The following is a 10,044-nucleotide window of genomic DNA, read 5'->3' on the forward strand; positions in this document are numbered from 1 at the left end:
AAGGAAAAGAAAATGGGGACAAAAAATTGGGGTTTATCACAAGATCATGGCAGCTCCAGAGAGTATTCAAAAGCTCACAGTCTGGGTCAGCTAATGAGAGGGCACTGAAGAAATATTCCAGGGTTAAGCCAAGAGAGAAAGTTTACAGCTATCTAAGCAGCTCTGCTTGCAGTACATGGTCAGGTTGAGCAGACCCTCAAAACAGAAAACAAAATAGTGCAGGAATAGATTTGGTACTACCTGAAGAAACCGTAATTACTCTGAAACTGACTAATTTCTGGGTTACCATGAGGAGAAGGTGAGTTATGTAAAAGAGAAAGTTAACTGAGGTAAAATGGGGAGTTGGGGGCAGATTATGTTCTGATCATGGCAAATTTTTTTTTTTAAAGTCAGTGTGGCAATTCCTCAGGGATCTCGAACTAGAAATACCATTTGACCCAGCAATCCCATTACTGGGTATATACCTAAAGGATTATAAATCATGCTGCTATAAAGACACATGCACACGTATGTTTATTGCGGCACTATTCAAAATAGCAAAGACTTGGAACCAACCCAAATGTCCAACAATGATAGACTGGATTAAGAAAATGTGGCACGTACACACCATGGAATACTATGCAGCCATAAAAAATGATGAGTCCGTGTCCTTTGTAGGGACATGGATGAAGCTGGAAACCATCATTCTCAGTAAACTATCGCAAGGACAAAAAAACCAAACACCACATGTTCTCACTCATAGGTGGGAATTGAACAATGAGAACACATGGACACAGGAAGGGGAACATCACACACTGGGGCCTGTTATGGGGTGGGGGGAGGGGGGAAGAATAGCATTTGGAGATATGCCTAATGTTAAATGACGAGTTACTGGGTACATCACACCAACATGGCACATGTATACATATGTAACAAACCTGCACGTTGTGCACATGTACCCTAAAACTTAAAGTATAATAAAAAAAAAAAGACCTTAAAATTCATGGTTCAAGAAGCCATCCTCAGCTCTGCTTCCTCTATCACCTTTCTTCCTGAAGCCCTCCTGACTTATTTTCCCACCAATGTAGGGCAGAGGCACCATGGAGGTACCTTGGTTGAAGTGGAGACTGTTGTTTCCCAATATCCATTTTCCCCCTCTTCCCTTTCATTGAGGACCCCTCTGGGTTTCACCTCGGCACCTGACCACCCAACTATAGACTACAATGCTTTGTCCCAGTTGATTCTAGGGATGGATTTGTGACTGATTTCACAACAGTGGGATTCCAGTGGAACTGACCTGTCCAAATCCTTTGTGATCTTCTTAAGCATACTCACCATGCACTGGCCCTTTCCTGCCATCTGGAGCATAGCAATGCCACCTGGCCAGCCTGGATCCCTAGATGACTTTGTGGAGGAAAACCTTCATATCTACCCTGGTCTGTTTAACAAGAGAGAAATGAACCTTCTCTTTGGGTCCCTTTGCTACAATTATGTAGCTGACATCCTAAATACTGCACTGGTGCAATGGCATAGAGGAAAAGGTATAGAATCTAGAGTCAGAAATTCCCTAGTTCACAGCCCACACCTGCTACTCACTAGGCAAGTGTTTCCAAACCTTGTTTCTGCAAAATAAAAGAGTGATAATAAAACCTGCCTTGCAAGGGGTTACATGTTTACAACTTTAGAAACACCAATAGTGTCTCATCCTTGGTATTCACTCAGTAAAGTGCTAGACTTATTATTATTATTATTATTAAGACGGAGTTTTGCTCTTTGTTGCCCAGGCTGGAGTGCGGTGGCGTGATCTCAGCTCGCTGAAATCTCCGCCTCCTGGGTTCAAGTAATTCTCCTGTCTCAGCATCCCTAGTATCTGGGATTACAGGCACCTGCCACCATGCCCGACTAATTTTTGTATTTTTAGTAGAGATGGAGTTTCACCGTGTTGGCCAGGCTAGTCTCAAACTTCCGACCTCAGGTGATCTGCCCGCCTTGGCCTCCCAAAGTGCTGGGATTACAGGCGTGAGCCACCGTGCCCAGCCTAGACTTATTATTAATTGTATTGGCCATACACAAATGCCTACCAGAAGTGACAGCGTGTCAGGAAAGGAAGGGGTAAAGGAGAGAAGAGGCAGCAAGGTCTTTGGGTCTATCTGCCCAGCTTGCCCCTACCATCCTTCCTGAGTTCTTAAGGAGTGGCACTCGCCACTATGCATTCTATGCCAGATGAAGACATTGTCATAGGCTAGGATGGGAAGTCTTCGTGGCTTCCCTTGGCCCTCTCCAGTTTTCTTAATCTTACTTAAGTAAAGTCATTTTCCATCCCCAATCAATCACTTCACAGAAGCCCCAGTGCCAATGCACTGCATCCTGCTCTCAGTCACGTGCTTTCTCTTTAGCTGAAAAAGCTAAAAACTGAAGACAAAGCAATACCTCCATGATCCTCCAAATAGGATTTCTATGGTTTTAAAACCCTCAACGAGGAAATGCCTGAAAATAACTTCTCAGCTGGAACAAGACCAGTGCCGCACAAGTCCTCCAAAAATCCCTGGGGACGGTTTCCCTCCTCCTCTTTCTAACTTTCCCTTTAAAAAAATCTGTACTTCAGATTTGCAACTTTCACATCAACTGTGGAAATCTCAGACAAACATGGGCAAAAAAAAGAAGTCGTCCCAGATATGATGTACTGTAATGTTTACCATTTTAAAAGAGTCACTTCTTAGCCTGCTGCACAGTAAATAACCCATTTGTTTCACTCAAATCACTTCACATAATAAAGGACTTGTGTAAATTCAGCAGGAGTTCTGTCATCCCTAGGTGATGAGTTGGCATTGGAGGATTTATCTCTACCATCCACCAGTATGAAAAGCTGGTGCTGCGCTTTTTAACACGACAAAAACTGTGAGAAAGTTGCAGTTCTGGCTTGTGAATTCATCAAGAGCTGACTTCATGAAATCTTAATGAACAGATTCAAGCAAGGGCTGGGAATAACTCATTCAGGCAAACAAAAATGCATTAATGCAACATTAAGCTCAAGAAATATAAACCTACAGAGCCTAAAAATTTAGTCAGTGCAGGTGAAATAAATAGTATCTTTTGTATATGCATATTTATGCATAGCAAGAGACAGAGACAGAAAGAGAGAGAAAGAGAGAGAGCAAGCACACAAATAACTATAACTCAGGATAAAATGATGTAACATTGTCCAGTGAAACTTTCAGTAATGATGGGTTAATAACCTCAGGTCAAAAGCCGCCCTTGGACTTGCTCCAAAAAAATGCTGTCAGCAAGGGAGAATTTGACCCAGCATTGTACTGAGAATCCCTGAAAACGGAATTTATTCCAATATCTGAAGGCACAGATACGTAACAGGTTGGAGGTGCCCAATTTGTGTTTTCTTCCCGGCTAAAGATGTTTTTCTTTGCTAATAAGCCTAACTCCCATTTGCCTTTCTCTGCCAGTGTCTCTGGGGAGTGCTCGTTGACAGCGATGGTCTTCAGGAGCCCACCCTTTCAACTGGAACTCATAGCCAGGATAGATTGAAGTCTGAGGTTTCCAGCAAAAACAGGGGCAGGGGTGATGATGAAACCTTGCCAATAACAGTGAAATCATGGCGGGCTCTGAGGTTCAACAGATATTTATGGAATGTTTTTTTCCGAATGCCAGATGGTCATTTCCTTACCTCAACACTATGAAGTTTCACTACCCCTGTCTCTTTCCGGGATGAAGGAGCCAAGACTGAGTTAGGGGAGGTGCTAGCATGGTGCTCAGCTCGTGAGCTGGCAGCCAAGACGTCACCTTCCTCCCGCCTGACCACCTGCATTTTCACTTACCCGTGTTGCATTATGTACATTTTGTCCAATTCTGCCGTCCACATGCAAGTCCCCACTGTGCCAAGACATGCAGTTCCTTCCTTTGGTGCCACCTGTGAAGTAGCAAAGGCCTAGAGTTGAGAGTGAAATGCAAAGGGCACTGTCCCCGAGGAATTCATTAGAGTTGCCAGGAGGGCTAGAATAGGGCAGGTTTTGTTTCCCCATCCATATGCACCAGGCTGCCACAGTTCCTTTCTCTGAGCTGCTCCCATACCCAATGGAAATCAGTCTAAGCAGTGAGCTGGCACAAGCTGCTTTTTAAATAAAAGTGCTTCACACCCAGGACATCTCAAAACGATAGCAAATAGACCCAGAGCCAAAGAGATAACAGTTGGGCTATTTGAGCTAATGGTCGTTTTAGCTCCCTATAAACATTTTATTATTAATTCCATAAATGGTTAATATGAAACCCTTTATAATGCTTTCATTTAGGACTTGGTAAAATCATCCACTTCTTAGGTATATAACTGGGAAAATCGCAATACAAATATAAGTGATCATCATATTTTGGTCACATGTGGTTAATTTTTCTTAGATAAAACACCGAGGAACCCAATATGGAAATGTCAAAATTGCCTTGGAGTGAAAAACTCAATTTGAATATTTATGTACATGCTCCAAGTTGAGGCAATCCAACAAACTGTTTAATAAAGACAAAAGGATTCAGCTGTTTGTGCACTTTAATTTGCAAAACAAAGAACATCACATAAATGTGATTTAGTTATATTATTACACACTTCAATTTATTATTCGTGCATCTTATTTTCTATAACCAAAACAATAAGACATGTGTTGCAAAATATCAGCATTGCCACAACTCAAACCACTTACAGGAAAACTTTGGTTAACCAGGACACAGTCAAGCTAGGAGTCCAGATGTACCAAGGGTGTGTATAGATGCACAGACGTGTGATTAGAGAAAGAGAAGATATATTTTTAATCAGTAAAGGTAAAAATAAAATAAAATAGGCCAGCATGCAGAAAATCTTTAATTCTCTTGGCATAGTGCCACCACAAGTTATTTTCCTGTTTAATGTGCTTGTTCATCATCTCTACCCCCAGCTAGAATGTACGCTTTGGAAATCGAGGCCTTCCTGCTCTTGTCTCCACTGTTTCCCCCTGACTAGAGCAGTGTCTACCTGTTCTGGTGCTCAAGTCATTCAGTTGCATAAAGGCATGGACGAGCAGTCTCTCCAGCTCAGTGTATACCACAGACTTAGGATCTGCATGGCCAGTAAGAAATGACATCATCATGACCCCAGGCCCCCATTGGCCCAAAGACACATTTGTAATCTGATTGTTTGCTTGGTTTTCTTAACTGTAGCAAAATATACACAACATAAAATGTACCATTTTAATCATTTTTCAGTATACAGTTCAGGGGCATTAAGCACATATACGATGTTGTGTTACTATCTCCATCATCCATCTCCAGAACTTTTTCACCTTGCAAAATGGAAACTCTGTACCCATTAAAGATAGCTCCCCAATTCCCCTTCCCCTAGCCCCAGCATCCACCATTCTACTTTCTGTATTTGTGATTTTGATTACGTTAAGCTCCTCATAAGAGTGGACTCGTACAATATGCGTTCTTTTGTGACAGGTTTATTTCACTTAGCATGATGTCCTCAAGGTTCACCCATGTTGCAGCAAGTGTCAGAATTTCCTTCTTTTTTGAGGCTGAATAATATGCCACTAAATGTGTATACCACGTTTTGGTTACCCATTCATCCCTCAGAGGCCACCTGGGTCACATTTGGGTTTGATGGCATGTACTGTCTAGGATTTTTTGTGTGTTTGTTTTATTCTGTTTAATTCATTTTGCATGTCTTTAGATAGGGCACATCTTCTCCAGTTTTTCACCCTCACCCGCTCTGTCCTGACTCCTCACCCAGCTTAATCATTTACTCCTTCTTTCCGTGTCTTTCTATGAAGATTAAATTTTGCTGATTATATTCTACTTGCTAAGGCAGAAATAAGAATAATACATATTAGAAGTCAAGAATTAAACCAGGGAAGAAGTTTCTACTTAACTTCTATTTGGTAGCTTTGGTAAACCTTAAAGTAAAATATCTATTCCTTGAGCACTTCTTCAGACATTTGAGGTTTTATTCAGTACATTTGAGGGGCATTTTCCTCTGATTACTTAATCCTAAATCATTTTATACAATTCCAGTATGATCTAACTGGCATGTTTGTGCACCTAGCATATTCTGACCTAGATTTGGTAGGTTGCCTGAATTCCTCCTTTTCATTCATTCATTCAATACATGTTTATTGAGTGTCTATCATTTGTAAGGCTTTGCACCAACCTAATAGCTTTGCAGATACAAGCATTAGCAAAAATTACATAGCTTTGGCCCTTGTGAGCACACTCTCGAGAGGCGCCAATATTGAACAAAGAGTATTCAAAGTAATGTAAAACTTCAGCATGAAAACATAGTAGGTGAATTCCAAACAGTGAAAGGAGTATGGTGCTACTTTAGCAAATAGCAGGGAAAGCTGATGTAGTCCCAAATGTGAGTGTGTGGTGTGTGCTGGGGAGGGCAGTAGTGAACTGGAAGTGAGTGTTCTTCTGCCAGTCTGACAATGTGTACGAAGTTATCCAGGGGAGAAGTAATGGGATAGATAACCTCATTTCCTTTCTTTCCCATTCATTCATTCATTCATTCATTCAGACATTCAGTCAGTCAGTCAATCAATTTTGTTGAACATCTACTATGTGCCTGGCACAGTGTTAGGCACTAGGGGTATAATGATGAACAAGACACACATGGCCCTTACCTATATGGAGCTTACGTCCTAGGGGAGAAAAACAATAAAACACAAGTACAGAAACAAAAACACAAGAAAAAAAAATTGGCAAATATTGTAGGAGCTATGAAAGAAACCAACTAAGGCTTAAATAGAGAATAACATGGTGGGGGAACCACTTTAAGCATGGTGGTCAGCTAAGGCTTCTTTGAGAAGGGAGCATTTAAATGGAGTCTGAAAAGATGAGAAAGAATGGATTGTACAATAAAATGGAAGGAGAAGCATTGTGACCAAAAGGAACGGCATAAGCAAAGCAAGGGATGAATTTGGAAGACCACTGGCTGAAAAAACAATGTGAGATTTGGGACTTGGGCAGTTGCTTCCCAGGCCTTGGCCATGAGTTTAGGATTTTGGTTGGGTGTTCATTTATTTTCAGGCTTTTCGTTGTTTTTGACATAATTAGGGAAGTGACAAGATCTGAACTCTGCCATAGGAAGACTGCCTTTGCTGCTCTGTGGAGCATGAATTAGGGATGCCATTTAGCTGCAGCCCAAGTGAGGGATGGTGGTGTCCTGGCCTCTGCATTTTCATTGCTTTGTTTTCTTTGGAATCCACCCACCTCATTCCCCACTAGGATGTAAGCTCTTTGCAAGGGAAGTACTTCTGTCTGATTTTGTTCATGGCCGTACACCAAGGGCCTGACAGTGCCTGGAATGCAGGAGGTGGTACTCAACAAATACTTGTTATTGTGAGGTAAGATCATCAGCCCTCTGAATAATGGTCTTGGCCTGCTTACTTTTACGCATCAAGATCCCAACCAGGGTAAATTTACTGAAACAGTGTCTATGGTGGGGATTCTTATCATTTTCATTGGCTTGAGAATTCTCAGTGAACATGCCAGCAGTCTCACTCCACTTTCAAGTGAAGATTTAGTATCTGGAAGCGGCAGTAAGATTGTAGATCGCGAAGGCTTCATTACCTTTACAAAACAGACTACAGGGCATTTACTTGTGTGCTCTGAAATATTATCATAAAACTAAACCGCACTTGTCAAAACAAACAAGCAAAGTAAATTCCAGGAGGCATTATAGCCTCAATAGCAATTGCATTATTTTTACAAGCTAATTCATAAAACCAAATAATTCATAATGGCGCACCCCTTCATAAATGTGACTGTGTGAGACCCTATAGCATTAATACATCAATGCAGATGTGTAAATAACTATACTGATCCCTCAATAAAAGTGTTTTATTCTCATCACTACTGGATAAATATGCCACTGGAATAATTTACTTCTTTTCCCTCTTGAAATAATATTTCTAAAGGTAAAAATTTAGATTCAGAAAATTGTTTAAAACTAAGTTTGATTAGAGTCTGCCAAACTTCAAGAGGAAAATGGATGATAACTAATAATAATAACAGTAATAATACGAAAGCATTTGGTATGGAAAGCTCATGACTTCACATACTTCAGCCAGTTAGTCACCTGAACGTTTCCAATTATTCACGTTGGTTGGCATTGTGCAAATAAAACATCTGAATGACTGACTGCATTTTTCTTTTCTCATTCAGAGGTTTTTTATTCAACGTTATTGCAACTTTTAGAGGAGAAGCAGTGCTTTTTAAGTGTACTTTCGCACAACATGCTTTGATTTGATTTATCAACAGAGTAAAAATACCCATTAGTCATTTAGTTCATCTCTCTCCACGACTCTGACTTCTTGCTTTATATATGGCATAGGACAGGTAAATCTCACAGATACTAACATAAAATAATGCTTAATATGCATATGATCCTTCCAGTTTCAAATACCCTTTCATATTCCAAATTGAGTAAATATAAAAAGAGCCATTTTTGTAGATCCAGCTGGAGTCTTCCAGAAAATGATACTTTATATATACATTATGTGGAAAAGTAAACGCATTGTAAAACATGAAAATGTATATCCTGATATTCATTAAATGCCTACAGGATCATAGTTCCAGCTGTAGTTGACCAGAGATTCTTACCTGAAATCACTCACTGGAATTATAAGAGTTTGCATCATGAAAGTGTCCAGTTAGAACTAACAGCAACTTTGTTTTCAGGGTTTAATCATCACTGCATGTTTGCATCCAGTGGGTATAATGGACCTTATGTCTTAATCCTTGTTTGCTTCATTTGGAAGGTAGATTGGTATTTTCAATGGAAATGATCATACACTTATTAAGAGCTATTTCAAACTGGCATCTAGTAGGAAGCTTTGGATTGCCTAAAATACAGTATAAAGTGTCTTGAGTGTGTGGAGTAGGGGTAAGGGAGGACTTGAAAGGGTGAGAGATTACTCAATTGAATTGTGAAAAGAAGAATCAGGAAGATTTAAAACAAAATGGCAAAGAAATGAAAAATATCTGCAAGCATTCTTGAAGCATTCTCGTAAGACTCTATAAATAATATGAATTTGTTCTTGAAAATACCTTGACTTGAAAGCTTTTGAAATTCTTTGATGCAAATTGTCAGCTGAGTACAAAGCAATAGCATTATTAGCAATTATTACTATAAGACATTAATTGAAACTAGCAATAGAGGAATTTGTAGTAAGTTTCACAAGTGTAAATAGTACATATCTTATTAATATTTTGCAAAAAAAAAAATGAACATAAACATTGTTATTTTTACTCTTTCTGCACGTGGAAAACAAACATTAGAACCAGATGAGTAAAACTATCAAAGATGCCAAGGGACATTCAATAGCCCAGATATAGGATTCTTCAGAGAATGGTTTCATTTCTTACTATGATTTCATTTAACCCACCTCATTTATCCAACAACTGTGTTTTGAGCACTGACTATGTTCCAGGCACTGTGCTAGGAGCTGCTGACCAACAGAGGACCTAAAAGAGACCCCATCTTCAAGAAGCTAAGAGCTGGGTGGAATATCTACATGAGTTTAACCAGTTTTATTTTTATTAGTTGTAGTAAGAGTAGTATCATTATTAATATTTGGTTGAGTCTCAATTCAGTAGTAGTAGAAACATGAAATATTTAATTTCTGTGCAGCCAGAGGAACTTCTGGGTTCCTCTGATATGGTTTGGGTATTGGGAGTGGTCCTCGTCTTCTTCGTAAATGCAAAGTGCCTATTTATCACTAATCGATGGAACAGGCCATTTCAAAGGACCTCTAACCTCTAGCAATCCCTACTCTACACCAAAACCCGGCCTCAGTGCACTTCTCAGTTATGCCCCCAAGTTCCAGGAGAAATCAATACAGTAAATAGTCAATTGAGATTTCGCTTTTAAGGGCCAAGATAGAACACGCACGGATAAAGCCGAAATTCACAGAGGAGGTTCCTAACCCAACCCCAGCAACTTAGGGGAGACTGAGGTATGAACTGGCTTACAGGATCATGTATCCACAGTGAAAACTAGTACTGAACATTCCCCACGGGTGCTATGTGTAT

The sequence above is a fragment of the Hylobates moloch genome, unplaced genomic scaffold (genome assembly GCF_009828535.3).
Source record: "Hylobates moloch isolate HMO894 unplaced genomic scaffold, HMol_V3 SCAFFOLD_2, whole genome shotgun sequence".
Taxonomy (NCBI): domain Eukaryota; kingdom Metazoa; phylum Chordata; class Mammalia; order Primates; family Hylobatidae; genus Hylobates; species Hylobates moloch.